Source organism: Hesperophylax consimilis, chromosome 11 (assembly GCF_061612785.1).
Source record: "Hesperophylax consimilis isolate HC1 chromosome 11, BYU_Hcon_1.0, whole genome shotgun sequence".
In the NCBI taxonomy this organism is placed as follows: domain Eukaryota; kingdom Metazoa; phylum Arthropoda; class Insecta; order Trichoptera; family Limnephilidae; genus Hesperophylax; species Hesperophylax consimilis.
The window spans coordinates 24,646,473-24,664,202 of NC_142846.1; the positions used below are offsets into that span (position 1 = coordinate 24,646,473).

General features: G+C 33.5%; 1 protein-coding gene across 1 annotated transcript in view; it reads left to right on the forward strand.

Moving 5' to 3' along the window:
• Positions 1 to 17,730, forward strand: part of LOC149419946 (uncharacterized) — a 209,098-nt gene that overhangs the window by 141,152 nt on the left and 50,216 nt on the right. The window lies entirely within an intron of this gene.

The following is a 17,730-nucleotide window of genomic DNA, read 5'->3' on the forward strand; positions in this document are numbered from 1 at the left end:
TGCATATTAAGAATTAAACTTTTTTATTTCTACTGCACATGAGACGCCACGAAGTTTCTAACAGAGCCCATGTCAATTATGGAGATAATCTGTGTAGAGGGACGAAAATTAATTTACTTATTAAAATTAAAATTAATTAATTAAAATTGTTAAATATTAATGAAATTAAATTAAAATTATATTTTAATATATTAATAAAATTAAAATTAAAAATTAAAATTATCAAAATTAATTACTTAAAATTAGTTAAAATTTTTATCAAAAATTAAAAATTAATTGACATTAAAATTAATTAATTAATTGTATTTATATATTTACAAGACTTAGAAATATTCTTAGACTAGAAAATTAAAAAGAGTGTACTATGCGATTATTCAATCTATATTACAATATGGTATTATTGGTTGGGGAGGAATATATAATAAAATTTTGAACCCACTTAAAGTAGTTCAAAGATTGGTAATCAAAGTAATTTTGAAAAAACCGTCAAAATTTTCTACCGAAATTCTTTTTACAATTTTCAAAGTACCTACAGTAGACAAAATGTATCAAAAATATTCATACTTCAAATTTACAAAGAAATACAGTCAAATACTCATAACTTGGAATTCAATACATAAGATAATATATGCAAGATACCAGAAAACTATTAAAATCCCAAAATTTAACACTAAGCTCATTCAAAATACCTATCTTTATCTAGGCATAATTTATTTTAATAACCTTCCATTAAATTTAAAAAATATCGAAAACATTCAGGAATTTCACCTTAAATTGAAAAATTACCTTAAACTATTATAAGTCCAAAATACGTTCACTACTTACATCTAGAAGTAATATTGTTCAAATCTTGTGTTGTTTATTTACCTTAATATTAACATGTACATAATTTGAACTAGAATTCCCTCACCAAACACAAGAGCATTGTCTCTTTATGGTGAGGAAAAGCTACTTTAATTTCTATTGTTTTATATCTTGTAAATATCCTTCATCAAATATTAAATAAAATAAAAATATATAAAAAAAGGGTTCTTAATGACCCAAAGTCTTTCCGCCACCAAGCTTTTAAACACATGAACGAGTTACAAAAAATAACAATTTATGTGCAGAAATTGTCAACAATATACGATTATTGGGTACGTGGTGTGAATCTCCTGACCCAAAGCACTTTCAATTTAAATTCCGGTAGAACAGACACAGAATTTCTACGTACTTTCCAATTTTCAAAGATTGCAAATCGTGTGCTAAGACAGGGGAATTTTATGAAAAACTCGGTCAGTGGCCGAGTTGGCATCGCGTTTGGGTCCCACACAGGCGTAGTTTGTTCGATTCCTTGGCTGGATAAGTCCTCCATAACAACACAAGCAACATTTTCTGCTTACTGTGGTGGTAGTAGGAGATTTTAAAATATTGTCAGGTTATTCGTAACCCGGAATGTTTGTCTTTCTTTAAAATATATATAAATAATTTTTTTTATTAAAACGGACTGATCATTTTTTGGAGCTCTAGACCAGTAAGTGGCCGATAGATCCAAGTGATGGAAGTTTAATATTTGCTTGCTGATTCCATTTTTATACTGATAACATAATAAGAGAAGGTGAAAATAATTTTTTTTCTTTCATTTGTAAAGCGTTAATCTTTCTATATTATGGCTTCTTGTTATATTTGTCCTTAAATTCTATAATTATTATCGTGAAATTTACCTGCTGACAAACTGTTATGGCAGTTTAGTGGGGGCTTGTATAGAAAAATAATCGTAAAGCCTATAGTGTTGGGAGTTAGAAGAACGCATACATTAGCTGATTAGTAACCCGTGAGAAGACATATATTCTCACGGGTTACTAATAATCTTTTTAGAAGACTCTAGAGGTGGCTTTCGTACTCAATCCAACTATATAATTACATGATTGTATAATGAATGCAAGTAAATAAGCCACCAGACTAACGGTTTTTTGAATAATTCAGTAAATTGTACCACTGTAGAAACAAGTCCGAAATGAAAGCTGTTAGAGGAAAGCGGTGAATAATTGACTAGAGGGCTTATGGAGGATTGGAGAAACGGGTGACTGGAAACGGAAATACGGGTTAGGAAGTAGTGTTCTGGTACGTAATATTGATTTACGAAAACAATAAGAAATTTCTTAATTATTAAGTCTCTATTTTTGACAATTTAGAGTCCCAACTGCGCCCAACCGTATGGAGCAAGTGAGACAATGACATCCCCGATCAGGGAATGTTGTGATCACGATCTGGGCACCGAACACGGCTAAAGCTATTTCAAGCCACGTTTAAATTCGAATGTTGGTCTTACACCAGAGCGATACTGAGAGTATCTACCACTCTGTAACATGCCACGAACATTCTCTGTAATATTTTAAATGAGTAAATTGTGAAATAACAGAAATTAATAAAATAAAATTTACTTGCGCATGGCGGGATAAGAACCCGTGACCTCCTGCTTGCTAGTCGAGAGCCTTACTCCTCGACCACGGAGACCGTCATTCTTATTTTATTAACGAAATAATTTGATGATATTATCATAAAATATATTTAATTTAATTATCTAAATTATATTTATATATAAATATATTTAAGTCCCCCACTGTACTGAATCAAAATACCCTTGAAATGGGTCCTACACCACATTGTTGAACTCCTGGCACGAAGGAAAATATAGAATCTCTGTGGAATACGCAATATGTAAAAAGAAATAAATGTTTTGAGATAAGAAACTGAAAATCTCATTCCCCCTTTCAATTGTACGGATTTTATCAATTATTACACTTTTATTGAAAATCCTTTATTTTAAACTACAGGGTTTTCAAATGAGAGGTGTTATTTTGATATTCAATCGTAAAAGATCAATGGTTTAATTGCTTGTGTGGCACGTAGGGCCGTCTTGTTGAAAGTAAACGTTGTCCAGATCAATACCATCCAATTCCGGCCATAAATAATCATTAATCTTCTTTCGATAGCGATCCATTCACCGTAACTGTTGCTCCAGCCTCATTTTCGAAAAAGTAAGGTCCAATGACTCCGCCGGACCATAAACCGCACCGAACAGTCACACGTTTAGGATAGAGAGGCTTATCAACAATAATTATTGGGTTTTCCGAGCCCCAGATGCGACAATTTTGCTTGTTGACGAAGCCGCCGAGGTGGAAATGGGCCTCATAACTCACGATGATTTGCATTTCATTCACTCAAGTGAATTTTAATAATTTCAATGCGTTGTTGAAGCGTGTATCGTTCCATTATTAACGGCGTAGTTTCTGCTTGTCAAATGTTAAAAAATGACAGCTTCACAAGTAACATCTACCGAAATAGAGGGCTATTTAAAATAACACCTCTTATTGGAAAACCCTGTAGTTAAATTTTTAAACATTTTTATTTTTGTGCACAGTCGTGTGAGAGTATAATTATTAGTAAATTTTGTTCTACGATTAATAAAATTTTGATTGACTCCATTGTGACATAGCTTGCCCGTGCGTTTCGTCAAAAATAAGGGGATATTATCTTAGCTAGCAAATAACGCTTTCTTGAAAATGGAAAAAGGGCAGACCCCTGAACAAAACATGAAGTCTGACTTTTTATTCTGAATTTAAAAAAGAAATGCACGTCATTTCAAATACAAATAGAATTTAAACAATTTTCTCGTAAAAAAATTGTATTATAGGTAGGTACTTTATGGCCTTTCTGTATTCTTGACACATCAGTTCCAAATTTTGAAACTGATTTTGAGCAGCCTGGGTTCAAGTCCCAGATGCGCTCGTATATGTTTAATGATTTTTCTGTTTCAATTTTATTTGGGATTCGCTTATATTGAATTCAATTATTAAATTTGTTTAGCTCATTCCCTTCCCAATATTTGAACTTTATGTTCGAGGCCACACATTGCGAAGAACATAACTTATGTAAGCGTAATAATGCGTAATATAACTTATGTAATGTGTTCTTTGCGCGTAATTTTTATTTACAATTCACCCAATTATAACATACAAGGATTTCAGTCCAACTTGCAGTCGAACTAAACAATAATCATTTTAAAACTTTCTAGTTTGAGCTCCTTGATTGAGTTCTCACACGCAAAATAAACGTTTGGTTCGTGAGGGTAAATATTTGGATACATAATTAAAATCATAAATCACCAATTAACGAACTTTACTGCCTAGTTTTGCGCATAGAAAAAATGTACAACGTTTTAGGCCACCCAGGCCTAAAAGCCTTAGGCCAACTTTTACGTGTTCATCTAAAATCTTAACATAATATCCATAAATAAACCACTCAATAGATCGACATCTTTGAGCTTTTTGTATGAAACAAATTGGTCCTAAAAACCATAGATATGCCAATATATAGACAGTAAAAATCTCATTCTTACCCTACTTATTATACAGTGAAAAAGTCGGATAGCCTTGTTATGTTGATGTTGATTCAGTTTCCTGTTTCTACCATTAGATCAAGGTTCCGTAGTTTTATGAAAATTATAGGTACTACATTTTCAGGCTACAATTCTGTTATTAAACACTATTGGTAACTCTTATGCTATGTGAGCTTATGTTTTTTAATATGCATAATATATTGAAGTATGAAGCTGTACTAATTAAATCTTTAAGCAGTGCATATTTAAATGAGACCACTGCAAAACAGTTTTTATTTTTTGTTGTTTTTTCATTTCTTTCACTAACTTAGGACTAATTTAAACACTTTTTTTTTTCTTCTTTGTACATTTTATTCTCATTTTCATTAACTATCATTTATCTAAATGATACTTATGCCGTTTATTCTAAATAATAAAAAAATGAAATAACTGTTAGCACGTCGTTTTTGACAATATGTTTTAAAAAAATATATTTCTGTGAATTGTCAATGATGAATGCGAAAATTAAAATAAACTTTCTTTTTAATTGCTTTACGTGCTCTTAAATAAATAAAATATTTACATCGTTTGTTCGTTGCTTCACCACAGTTATTTGGCAATGACAATGTTTAGGTGAATTAAGTATCACGTGCATAAATAAATATTAGATTTTGTAAAAATACGTCATTTTATCGCTGACAAATGAAAACTGTTTTATATTTTCGTAGAAAGCAATCACTTTGTGGTTTAACATTTTAATGAAATAAAAACCATATTTTTTGTTTAAAACCATGAATTTTTATTAATTTTAAGACCGACCGGTTTAGCTACACTCGAGCATCGTCAGGGTACAAAATTTGTATCCTGACGGTCGGTCTTAAAATGAATAAAAATTCGTGGTTTTAAACAAAAAAATTTTGTTTTTATTTCATGAAAACTGTTTTAGTAAGAACACTAATCGATGGATGTTGTTTGAAGATTTTTAGTAATTTTACAAAAATCAAAAGTTTATTTTAGTGATATAATACATAATATTATATAATAGCATCAAAAAATTTTGCCCTCTAACACGAAAACAATCAAATGCTTGTGAAAAGATGATTTTGTTCTAGTTGATCTAAATCCTTTCACTGGAAGAGAGCAACGTTATTAATAATAATAAAAATACTTGGAATATTGGTATAGCACTGTTAAATCCTTTCACTGGAAGAGAGCAACGTTATTAATAATAATAATAATACTTGGATTATTGGTATAGCACTGTTTGTGTGAAAAAACCACCCCAAGGGAGATGTATTATTTGTTTTTTCATAAACTTTTGGTTTTATTGCTGTTTAATTATATTATTTGTATATTGTATTTTCAATCCAACAAAAATTAGAATATTACATTTTTTTTTTTCTGTATCTGTATTTTTGTTTGCCTTTTTTAAAATATACTTTCGGTTACCACGATCGCAATTTTCAAACAGAAGTAGTCAATCAAAAACAGTACCAATTTATTACTTAAATAAATTTTTCTTCTGATAACTTAAAATATTCTGTTTTTGCATGGCAACACACATCAATTACAAAATTACTTTTATATAATAAGAAGAACATACTTAAAAACACCCGCCAAAATGAGTGACAGCTAAAAGAGCGGGAAAATAAACACTCACCTTCATGCGGCAGCGTCATCATATCCAGGATGTCAGTTCCAACTTCTTCAGACCGTGGGCACGGGATATATCCATACTGCGGGGCTTTGCCTCCCCTTCCGGGAGACACGCGGTAATGCCTCTTATCCGACATGGCTTATAATCAATCACAACAAATAATTAAATCTAACTGATGTGAAGACGATGCGGGAAAATTTATTGTCTATGGAACACTAAACATTGCGGACGCCCTCCGCCGCACGGCGGCCGCGCTAACTGCCGCAGCTGGACTGAAATCCTGAATACAACGGATCTGCAAATATACCAATATTATCGCGAAGAAACCCTAAGCACTCTGTAGAAAATACAAAACGAAAAATATGCATCAAAATCTGGTTGTGAGCGTTTGGTGTTACCCTTTTTGTGTTGGGTTTAAGCTGTTTTCTTGTTGGTTTGAAACTTGGAGTCCTTTTTCATATTGCGCAACGGTACCTGGCGGTGGTTTCGCAAAGCCGGAAAGGATTTTCCATTTTCAAAAAAAATATTTTTTACATGCCTTGTCGAGAGCTTGTCGCGCATTGGGGGGATAATAATGGATGTTCATGTCTTTGGATACAGCAGTTATTTACGAGAACGAAATTTGTACTACATTATAAACGACAAAGCGTTCTCTTTGTGTTTTCTTTTGCAGATATTCAAATTGTGTTAAATTTGTTGATTATTACAGGAGTAGTTTTGTTATTTGATTACTGCACAAGAGTTTTATATTGCACGGAGCCGATGGGACCATTTAATTCTCAATGTTGTGTATATTCTGAGTTGAGGGATTGAAGGAAATGTAAAGTAGAAAGAGATGAATGGTTGGTTTTATTAAACTTTCCCCTTATTGTGTTATTTTGAAAGTAAATAATAATTTATATCATTTACCCAAAGGAAATCTAGTAAGTTTTCAAGTTTGTGATGGCATACAACAGTAGTTTTAAATGCACGGAGCCAATATGAATGCGTGCATGTAGAGTCGTTTTGTTGAAAGTAAACGTTGTCCAGATCAATAACATCTAATTCCGGCCATAAATAATCATCTCTCGGTAGCGCAATCCATTCACTGTAACTGTTGCTCCAGCCTCATTTTCGAAATAGTAAGGTCCAATGACTCCGCCGGACCATAAACCGCACCAAACAGTAACACGTTGAGGAAAGAGAGGCTTTTCAACAATAACTCTTGGGTTTTCCGAGCCCCAGATGCGACAATTTTGCTTATTGACGTAGCCACCGAACTGGAAATGGGCCTCATTACTCAAGTTGATTTGAATTTGATTCACTCAAGTGAATTTTAATAATTTAAATTCGTTGTTGAAGCGTGTATCGTTCCATTTTTATTAAAAACGTAGTTTTTACTTGGCAAATGTCAAAAAATGACAGCTTTAAAAGTAACATTTACCGAAATAGCGGGCTATTCAAAATAACATCTCTTATTGGAAAACCCTGTACAATTACTAAAGTCGAAAATATTAGGATTTTTATGACGTGTTCCGATAATTAATTAGCATTTTTGTCGTGATATCGTGATGAAATATTCGAATTTTGCTAAAAGTTTATCAGTAAACTCATTCGTTAAGGTATGCAATCTCGTTTTTAACCGGATTACTAATAATTTGAAGAAATTCTTAATAAATTGGCAATACTCATTATTTTCCACGTGCACGGAGAAAACAATTTTGATGAAAAAAGTGATTTTCCTAAAATACTGATAAATTGTCACGATGTCGGAAAAGTGTTCATAAAAATCACAACATTTTTGCATTTCGTCATTATATATTATTTAGAAAAACGCAGGTGCATGAACACTTATTAAGATATTACAAATTTACTAAAACTTTATCAGGAAGCGGCCTTCAATTCCGTTTTTAACCATATGAAGGAAGTGAAAATTTCTATATATTTTTTAAAATAAAACAATTTTTTTTAAATATTATTCAAATATACACAAATTAAAAATTCATCATTATATACAATAGAGCGATTGCCAATTTTAGGGAGAATAGAAGAAAATATACCGCACAGAGTTTTGGCGGCCGGGCGGAAAGAGCCGACGAGTCACGAAGCTGGACGAATCAAGCGTCGTTTCGTGTAAGAGCGTCGTCCCGTCTTGCCACACTTGCAGAGCAAGAGTATGTTTTACGCGAGCCAAATATTTTTCACATACAAATAAAACATTTAGAGCGGGAGCACACAGAAAGCGGTCAGAGTTCTGCGTTCTAGTGACCGTTGACCGCTCAAGAGTTCCAAAGCACACAAGCGGCGTTCAAATTCTCGCGTTCTAATTTCGTTTGGGTCTTTGCATATGCAACATGTCACTAGAAAGTTCATCATCCGATGAAGAATTATTGCTCTTGTGGAGCTTAGCAGCTTCTAAAAAGAAAAGGAAGTATTGGGTGAACCCAATCAACACAACGCGAGAAGAACAAGGCGAATTTACTAGTATTTTTCAGGATTTACTTAAAGATGAAAAACGATTCTATATTTATTTTCGAATGTCGATTAATAGTTTTAATGAATTGTATAACATCATGCAACCCGATATCGAAAAACAAAATACTAACTGGAGGAACTGTGTTTCATCAAAAGAAAGGCTGGCTGTATTTTTAAGGTATGTATTTATTTATTAAGGATAAGAAAAGACATTAGAATATTTAGAAATAATAACAAAATATACGAATAAATAATTAACATTACTTAAATCGTATAATAAACTTCTTTCCCTAACCAATTCAATTAACTTTTCCGTGTTTTAACCTCAGACATCGCGGCGTTCTGGCGTTTTCTGCCTCGGCGGGAAAAGAACTCTTAGAACGCGACGTTCCGTTTTGACCGCCGGCTGTGCGCGTTGTTGTTATAGTATCAGTACATTCTAATGAACGCCGAACGCGGAACTCGGAACTCCTGACCGCTCTCTGTGTGCTCCCGCTCTTAGGTCGCTATCCCAGAGCTCAAAAAGGTTTATTCGACGTAAAAATTAACCTTTAAGCCAGCTTTTTAAGAAGACCACTTCACAGAAACCATTCTGAAAAGAAGATGATCTAAGAGATTAAAGTTAATTGAAACAACATTTAGTAATTTACTAAAATTAATCCTTTGAGGAAAACGACTACAAAAGAAATGACATAAACAAAGGAACAAAAGGATAATTGTCTTTAACACCGAAGTTATTTTCAGAAAATGATTGATACGGAAAAATTATTACGCTACGGAAATAAGGATGCAAAATATAATCGCTGATAAAATGTAACACTGTTGGCGCATCCGCCTTTTAACAGACAATGAATTATTATTCTTTTATGAAATTTGGAATAAAAATGTGACTTACAGTTTTTATATTGGTTATTTTATCTCCTCATTGTTTAGGAGTTAGTAAACATGAACGTGGAACTGGATTTGTGGCAGCTTGCTCGGTCGCAATCATCATGAACTCACTCCTTGTAACCCGCAGAAAACGAGAAGGAAAAAAGCCACGAGATGGGTTTTCGTTTATGAACGGACTTAAAATTCATACAAAGCAGTAAGTACACTGTACTGCATAGTTATCAAAAATGTACTTCTTTATTCACCGAAGCCTTGATGCATGGTGAATAAAAATTGTTTCTCAAATCGGAAATATTCCAGACTTTACAAACCTGTAGGAAGGGGAACAAACATTCCACAACAGTCCTGAAGCGACCATATTGGAACAGGGAATGACTGTGAAAAAAAAATAAAGATATTATATTCGTGAGGACTCGAAATATTAAATTCTATCTTGCAATTGTGCAGGTAAACTTTGAAAAAGGGTCTATTAGAGATGACCAACATACAAAATGATATCTTGTAATATGTTAAACTTTGAATATGGGGTTTATTAGAGAGGACTCAACAGTCAACATACAAAATGATATCTTGCAATATTGACGCCATTTTGAAATCTGAACAAAATTAAAATATATCGGAAGGTAAATACTACACAGTTTTCACACCCCCCCAATTTTTTTTCCGAAGAGATAGGCAGATAGGGTGAACCGCAAAAAAATCCTGTCTTGGCTTACACTCCTTGCTCCTCTTCTGATATTCTTGATCAAAATCAAGTATTTCATTCAATTCGATCGTGCGATGTACTCCTCGGGCATCGCGAAATCGTACTAAGAATCTTGGTCTAAAACGAAATACGATACGATACGATACGATACTATACGATACGATACAAAAATCTTCAAAAAAAAGCATTTTTATAAAAAACATCATTTTTTCTGACCCAAATGCAAGCCTTGGGTTCAAACTTATAATGTCCTATTCTCATGTTGTATGGCGCCGAAAGAATTGAAATTTTGGAATCGTATTAAGAATCATGGTCTGAAACGAAATGAATACTAAAATCGGCAAAAAGCAGCATTTGTAGAAAAATCATCCTTTTTACAGACACAAATGCAAGCCTTGGGTTCGAACTTTGTGAGTCATTTTCTCAGGTTTTATGACGCCGAACGAACTGAAAATTTGCAATCATACTGAAAATCATTATCTGCATCAAAATCACTATAAAAATCTGCAAGTAGCATTTATGGAAAAATCACCATTCTGACGGGCACAATTACAAGACTTGGAATCGAACTTTGAACGTCGTTTTCTCAGGTTGTATGGCTCCGTATGAACTGAAATTTAGGAATCGTACTAAGAATCTTGGTCTTAAACGTGTTGTGATACGCCCTTCTACATTTATACCTACGTTAAAATAATGATGATTTCTTCTGTGTCTGATCTGTAAAATGATGTAACATCCTGGTCTTTGTCCTTTGATTTTCCTAAACTGTTGGTGGCGCCCTTTAGAAGGCATACCTTAAAAGGAAACCCTAGCTAAGCCTTTTTGATCCCCGTATGGAGCATACAGTAACAAGATCTTAAGAGTTATTTACGCAATAATGCTCTTTTTCAGCGTTGTGTTTTTTTTGGTTTTGAAATTCATATGAGATATGAACGAGCTATTAATGCATATGTTTGTGGTAATCCAGTTTCGTTTAAATTAGAGTGAGTGATCTCTTTGCCATTGAAATTTTTAAAACTTTTCTTATAAAACCGTGCGTTTAATCTACTCTCGTCCCCTACAGTACGCCTAACTCTAATACAGTAGTAATCACTTATATTTTTTTTTATCCTTCCGACCTTAAATAAATCCGAGGACATGAAATAGTTTCGTTATTGCACAAATTAGTATAGTATAGTATCGACATGCATAGAGCGTCGGTTTTCGGGGAATTCCCTGCCATCTCAGCTCCGGGGTCGCCTCTATCTGTTTTATTATATATTAATTTTGTTACTCGATACTTAATCTTTTAAAGGGAAGGAATGAGAGGGGGGGGAGAAGGGGTAAGCTATATGATCGAAATATTTTTTCAAACTACGTTGGCTCCTCTACTGACCAATACGATAACGGTGAATGATGATCAGAAATCAAACGCTGACTCCGACGCGGCTAGACTATTCCCATACAGCTGGCAACCCATTTCATAAAGGTACCCTGACCTATGCGGATCTGTTCACGTCCGAGAGAAAACGAATTAAGTCATCACGCCATTTCTGAAATCGCTCCAACGCCCATATCTCCGGACGATCTACTTTACTGACTCTAGATGGGGAAGGTAATTGCATCCCATATGATGATGCTAACGCGGAAAGTGTGTCGTGTAGGTTTCGTCTGATGAAGCTCAAACTTCCACGTGCCGTCAGACCTACACTCCACCTCAAAGAAACTGCTGTAATTCCGCCAAGGGAGCGTTCCAGTTGGCTTACATCAGCTTCCCGGTCGACACCATTGGATAATGTGATAGCGCTGCGGACTTATTCTCACGTGATATCACGTCGCCGCCCTCTCCACGTATTTTACAGACACCTCAAGGTGTCTCCATCCTAGACGCCCCGACTGCGAACCATATTCCTGTTCATTACCAGGTGGCATCACAATTTTTCATTCCACTCTCGCGCCCATCACTCAACACGGTACTGTCAGAGGGAATAGTTTTCAACATCCCGTTGGTCCGTTCCGTCCGCGTTGGCAACCCCTTTCACATGATAGCGTGTGAAAAAATTCTTCTGTCTAGTCCAAGGCTGCCCAACCTTTTTAACAGTTGGGCCAAATTGACGATTTTGAATCACTGGCGGGCCACTGAATACCTGACGGTTCCTATTTCCATGGGGGGGGGGGGTTTAGAGAATTTCTATAAAACATAATTCCTCACAAAAAAAAAATCAGAATGAGTGCTCCCCACCAAATATTTGAAATCCATGGGGGGGGGGTTGTTACGGAACTTCGATGAGAAAAAATTCCGCGCACCCAAAAACATCATATGTGATTCCCCACAACAATTTTTCGAATTCCATGGGGGGGGGTATCTACAAGATTCCATTTCGGACGCAAAAGATACTTTATCAAAACCGGTGTATTTTTGTTTAAAAAGTAAGTTCAACAGGTTAGATTTTTTCGTCGCTGATTCTCGGTCTGAGTAGCCCAAATAGCGATAAATCGCCTTCGTTGGCAACACTGGTGACCGCGCGCAAGCGGCATTGTTTGTTTTACAGCAGGCCCGCGACACTTTTTTAAATTGGCGGATTGGCGGGTTTTTTGAAAATGGTTCACGCGGGCCACTTATAATTCGTTCGCGGGCCACATTATGGCCCGCGGGCCTGGGGTTGGGCAGCCTTGGTCTAGTCCATATTTGTGGGATACAAATTTGCAGCGTCACTATCAGACATTAACCAACTATGAAGTTTAATCGAGGTTTAAATTCGGGAATGAGGTAAGTTTGCGAATGATACTACCGAGATAATATCGGTCTTGTTGGGGAATCCTGAAAAATTGACATGTTGGTTTTATATACATTTATTTATTTTTATTTTTATTTATTTATTTAATTCAAAAAACAGTTTTTACATAAAAAGCATACTCTGCACATCTCACTAGGGCATTCCTGTATCAAGATGTGCAGCTTTACAATAATATCATTTAAAAAATACATATATGTAAATTTAAAATAATAACAACATTAAATTAAATTTAAACAAAAAAAGAAAAGTTTATGACACGGACGTTTCGAGACCGGTAGACAAAAATAAACAAAATTTTAGAAAGAAATGTATGAAAAAAATAAAAACAAAAAACAAAAAAGTCAACAAAAGAAAAGAAAAGAAAAGAAGCATTATTAAGTAAGTTGGCAACAATAATATTCTTCTGTTAACTAAAGTACAAGGTACCTGTGCTGGCTTATCAGACACAGGCATAGGAAACCATACTGATAAGATAAAGAAATAAGAAAAAATAAAAAATAACTAGATAAAAAAAGGTAAATAATAACCGATAGGTAAGTAGATAATATTATAATAAAAAGTAAGTAAGTAAATATTTTAGCTAGACAATAATTAAAGTAAATATTAATACGATAATTAAGTAGATAATAATAATAATAAGTAACATAATAATAAATAACCAAAAGTTATTTTAGAAGTAAATAAGTGCATGCGCAGTAAGTAAATAAGGATTGTATCGAAACAGAGCTTCCACAAGGAATTATGATATAAGCGACAACATGGGTGATCCAAAATCATCATTCTCAGCTAGTACGGAGATTTTGACCATTTTCTTGAATGAATTTAACGTACCTATAGTTTTTATATTTTCTCCAAGCATATTATATAGCAACGGAGCTTTATATGAAAAACTCCTTTGTCCGAAGGATGTTCTGGTATACACCGGCTGATACATTAAAGAAGAACCCATTCTAGTGATGCGCACTTGTTGAGATCTTTTGGCAGTAATAGTGTTGTTGAAAAATTTACAGAGAGCCTGTATTATGTACAACTGCCTTATTGTCATAATTTTGCTTTCACTATATAATAACTTTGATGGATACATAAAATTTCTCTTATACATTATTTTTAAAATTAATTTTTGCGCAACATTCAAAGGCTCTAAGGTAGTCTTGTTACAAGAACCCCAACAGACAACATTATATGAAAGCATTGATTGAACTAGAGCATAATATACAGTTTTTAATGTAACTTTGTCCAATATGTTTCTTAGATTTTTGAAAATGTAGGCTAGCCTTCTTATTTTGTTTCTTAATGTAGTAATGTGATTGTTCCATTTTAAATTTTTATCAATAATTAAACCCAGGTATTTGATGTTGTCTACTCTTTCCAAAGATTGACAGTTACACTCCTGCACACAACAATGTATTTTTAATGAACGTTCCAAAGATGGTTGATTTACAGAGGAAATGCTAAAAGTAATATATTTAGTTTTGTTCATGTTTAAGGTTAACAAGTTTTGATCAAGCCAATTTTTGACTGCCCTTAATCCTGCCTCGCACTTAGCATACGTTTCATTCCACGTGTCAGCAGCAAACACCAAGACAGTGTCATCTGCAAATACAATTGAAGATCCAGAAAATTTCAGTTTACAGAGGTCGTTAATATATAACAAAAATAGAATTGGACCCAGAACACTACCTTGAGGAACACCATATACAATTGATTTATTTGAGCTAATGTGATCATTAATTATTACTCTCTGTGTTCTATTTTCAAGATATGATCTGAACCAATCTAAAGATTTATTAACAATACCCATTGAACTGAGTTTTTTTAAGAGTAAACCGTGGGATACGGTATCAAATGCCTTAGACAAGTCTAAAAAGACGGCCATTGCTTTATTGCCAGTATCAAGAGCTTCTACGACTGTGGTAATCATTTTTAAAGCAGCATCACTTGTTCCCATGTTCTCTCGGAAGCCAAATTGATTATCTGAGAGAATTTCATATCTTTTTACATAAGACATCAACCTAATTTTAGCTAATTTCTCTATTATTTTTGATAACGTATTTAGCAAGGAGATAGGTCGATAGTTATTTACATCTTTGTTATCTCCTCCTTTAAATAAAGGAATAACTTCGGAATTTTGCAATGATTAGGGAACAAGCCATTCTCAAAACTAACATTTACAATGTGTGTAATAGGTATTACTAGTTCAGAAGCATTTTGTTTGTAGACCATTGCACTTATATTGTCATTTCCACTCGAAAAACCTGATTTTAGCTCATTAATCACATTTAAAACTTCATTACAATTCGTTGGTTTGAATTCAAAGCAGGCATTTTGCATAGATTGTGTTGGATTATAATTTTTTACTAAAGATTCTTCACTGGTGTTATTTGCACTACACAAAAGATTAGCAAAATTTTGACCTATATCACTAAAAAAATTATTCACATGGTTAGTAATGACTGTTGGATTATCATTTATGGATACAATGTTATTATTTACTTTCAGTTTATTTATGGGCACTGATTCCTTTTGCAAATCCAATGCTTGTTTTATTATTTTCCATTCTTGCTTTATGTTTCCTTTTACCTCGTGAAGCTTCCCTTTATAATATGTCTGTTTGGTCGTTTTTATAATTTTAGAACACCAATTTCTGTATCTTTTATAATGTGCAAACAGTTCGATATTATTTGGTTCTTTACGACAACTCTTGTGTAATTTGTCACGTTTAATGAGGCAGTTAACAATTCCAGAAGTTATCCATGGTTTCAAGTGCTTTTTATTACAATGGATTCTCTTAGTATATGAGCAATTTCCAATATGTAATTTTAGACGTCTTATGAAATTATCAGCTGCAGTATTGACATCACTGGTGGATAAGACTGTATCCCATGTTTCCTCTTTCAGTGTCGAATTTAGTAGGTCATTATCCACAGTTAGTCTAAGCTTTACGTCTATTTTTTTTGATTTTGTTACTCTGGATTTAGGATATTTCAATAATGTAGCAAAATGGTCTGTAATACTGGTCCTGAATACAGCACTCTGAGGATCGTCTTTTGACTTAACCATAATGTGATCAATACAACTCTCAGTACTTGATGTTACTCTAGTCGGTGAAATAATTAATGGTTTTAGACCGTGGTAAATCAAAAGTGAAAGATATTGTTCACTTTTTATGCTGTTCATATCCAGAATATTTATATTTATATCACCACATAAAATCACTTCATGGTTATGTGTTGATACAGAACGTAGTAAGTCATTTAGGTGGTCAAGAAAGGTATCAATGTGTGCTTGAGAAGGAGATCTATAAACTGCTAAAACACATACATTATAAGGTAGTTGTAATTTAAGACAGTTGGCATGTGGAATAGTTATTTCTTCAACAGAAACTATGACATCATTCCGAGTGTAAACGACAACTCCATCATTTTGTAAATATTTTTTTTTGGTGCTATGTGATGAATATCCAGTAATACTTGGGATATAGATTGAATCTTTCAACCAAGCCTCACTAAAAACGATAATGCCAAATCTATGTTGTATTGCGTCGAGAACAGCTATAGTATCATCGAAATTTTTTTTTATGCATCTTATATTCATACAATATATAGAGAGAGCAGAATGGTTAAGAAATTCATTACATACTGATGGGTCATCTATGTTGATATTGATTTCCTTGTCGTCATTTAGTTCTTCATCCAATATAGAATCCATATTAATACTTTTTTATACATGTTGCTGTTGGTGGTGTGACTCATAAAACAAAAGCAAATAATATGCGATGTAATTAATAATAATAATAAGAATAATAATGGGTGTATATTAATATTAATTTGAGCCCGTGAAAACTTGTCGAAAATGTAGGTATATCCCGTGAAGGTACAAACGAAGGAAATTATGTTTACATAATTATCAATCTTAAAGTAAATATTTATAATAAAGTGAATAATAGCAATAAAAGTGGTTATAGAGTGGTAGTAGATCTTTTGGTGGTAATAGATTGGTAAGATAAATAAGTTAGTATCAAGAACGCAACTAAAATGACAAATACATTCAATAACATTAGAAATACACAGAATGTGACTAAAATAGTGCGCAGGTATTTGCAATGATTTTATGATATTAACAAAACAACAATTATTAAATGATATTAACAAAAAAATATAGCTCAGAGCATGGAGCGTACTTAGGTTGTAAAGATGTTGCATTAAAATGGATTAGTGGTAATTGTTAGTCGACAGATGTCAGCATCGCTCGTTCTAAGTTAAACTGGAACACCTCAATTGGAAATGAAAAACACTTACCAAGCTCCTACCCGCTAAATAGCAACATCCAGGTGGGAATTTACACAACCATTGCTCTTGGGTGGAGCGTCCCATAATTACTACTAGATTTATCCTGAGATGGTAACCAAATATTTTATATCTTAATCCGAGATATCTAAAATCTTATTTTTTTCTAATTTAGTTGTGTTACCCACACTACCCACCGTAATGAATGTACTTCGAACTTTCCTCCCTAACCTAGCAATTAATGAAATATATCAGCTATGTCTTTCATTATGTTTAAGAAGACTTCAGGGATATTATTTTGTTTATCAAAATTTTTGTTATAACACGGCTTCGATCGAGCCTAACACTCGCGATTACAAGACATTTAGGTATATAAATTTAAATTTTGTCCGAGACTTTATCAAAATCCCAAAGGGAGATCTTAACACTTGCGTTTTATTTTATTCGAGAAGGAATTTTAGGGTTTTGTTTAAAATGTACAAGTTATTAGCTAAGTGCACAACCATTTATTTTACAGGGCACTGCCTAGCACCTAGCGGTCAGTAGTAAAACTAGGGCCTATGGATAAAATAGGTGTTTTAATTACCATTGGCTTCTAT